Source organism: Lycium ferocissimum, chromosome 7 (genome assembly GCF_029784015.1).
Source record: "Lycium ferocissimum isolate CSIRO_LF1 chromosome 7, AGI_CSIRO_Lferr_CH_V1, whole genome shotgun sequence".
Classification (NCBI taxonomy): domain Eukaryota; kingdom Viridiplantae; phylum Streptophyta; class Magnoliopsida; order Solanales; family Solanaceae; genus Lycium; species Lycium ferocissimum.
In genome coordinates this window covers 58,270,464-58,272,252 of record NC_081348.1, presented here as the reverse complement: position 1 = coordinate 58,272,252, position 1,789 = coordinate 58,270,464, and positions in this window count along the sequence as shown.

The following is a 1,789-nucleotide window of genomic DNA, read 5'->3' as shown; positions in this document are numbered from 1 at the left end:
TCTTTAGAACACTTGAACGTTAAGTTTGTGTGCGGTCACCCAACAGCCGATAATGGTTCACCCCGAGTAGTCCGCTTGGGTCCAAGGTCAATTCGAAAAATCACTCTTGTATATGCCTAGGTTAGAGCTAAACCAAATCAAAATATGAAGTAGACTAGGTGGTTTGGATATTTTAAACATATCCAAACCCGATAGGAAGACTACCCCATGTCAAGTACAGCCTATGGCCCGAAAAACACCGCATCTCATATTATGTGCTATTTGAAAACATGTAATGTACCTACGAATGGAACAATTGCCTAGTGGGGGGGGGGGAATTAACCTTGACTTCTATTTTGTAGATGTCGATCAACTTGAGTTTTGACACAGTTTTGACTACTCCGGAATTGCTGTGTATTTGGTGGGGCCAAATGTCTCCAGACGAGAAAAAGGGGATTTCATGTCATTTAGGAAATCTGACATCCGTCATAACTATGACGGGTTGCAAAGAATTAATAGAAGTAATTACCGAGTTTTGGGACAGAGATAGGATGGTTTTTCGATTTGGGGACGACGTCGAGATGACGCCAACTTTAGAGGAGTTCAGGGATGTGTTGACTAGCATAGGCTCGGGATTGAAAAGAAGAAAGAAACCCGAGCAAAATGCTTTAATCCCAGAAAAACCCACCTACTCCCAAATTTGCAAAATGCTTTCCTTGAACTACGCCAATTGGGCCCATGGCCCCACCATACCCTTTAGAGAGTTATATAAAAGGTATGGAAGCCCAAATGGATTTGTGGAGCATCCCGGGGAATTTAAGACTTATACCGAATGGACGGCCACCAGACCTTTAGCTTTCGCTATTTGCTTTATGGGAACCGTGGTTTTTCCTAAAGATTGGTCCTTAGCCTTAGACACCCGAGTCATTTCGGTCACCCATGCCATCTTCTACGGCATAACCCAACAAGAACAAACTAAATACTTTGACCTAACCCCAATCATCCTAGCCAATTTATACCGAGCCTTGAGCTTTGGCCAAAACCATTACAAATACTTCCAAAGTTGTAACTTACTCCTACAATGGTGGATCCTTAAGCACATGATCAAAGTTAGGGGTGAACAGTACTTAGTAAGCCAGCCAAAAGGGACGGCCTTCTAAAATTTTGCCCAAACTTCAGGGAACAAACCAGACAAAGTTAGACATTCACCTTTTCTAGGTTGAAGGAAGAAAGCATTCAATGGATATTCCACGGCTTCGTGTTCGATAAAGTTGTGGTTAAGGGTAGAAAGTGTCCATTCTTACCTCTTATGGGGATCCGAGGTATTCGCCCTTATACGCCTGCTAGGGTCTTGAGACAATTTGGGAGGATTCAGGGCGTACCCCAGGTTGGAGGCATGGGCGATTTTATCATTGACTATGACATCGATAGACCGCCGAGGGCTTTGGATTACATATGAGAATGGAAGGGTCACATGATTTGAGGTCCCAATACCTTAGCCGAAGATAGGTTTCATCCGGGTTGTGTTGTGGAGTATAAAGATTGGTTGAGGGCCGACTTACAAGGTACACTTCCTCCCAAACCTATTATCTACAGTTGTGTGCAAGATAAGGATTCACAAGCTGAGATTCGAGCCCGTTTGGTTCAGAGCAGAGCTGACGACAGAGATGCCAAGTATTTGGAGAACATTGAGCATGATAAGGCCGTCATAGAGAGTCTGAGACATGAATTGGAACTCACTAATGACTGTTTGGTTGAACTCGATGATCGGATGAAGAAGACTTTTGATGATGTTGCTCCATTGACTTTC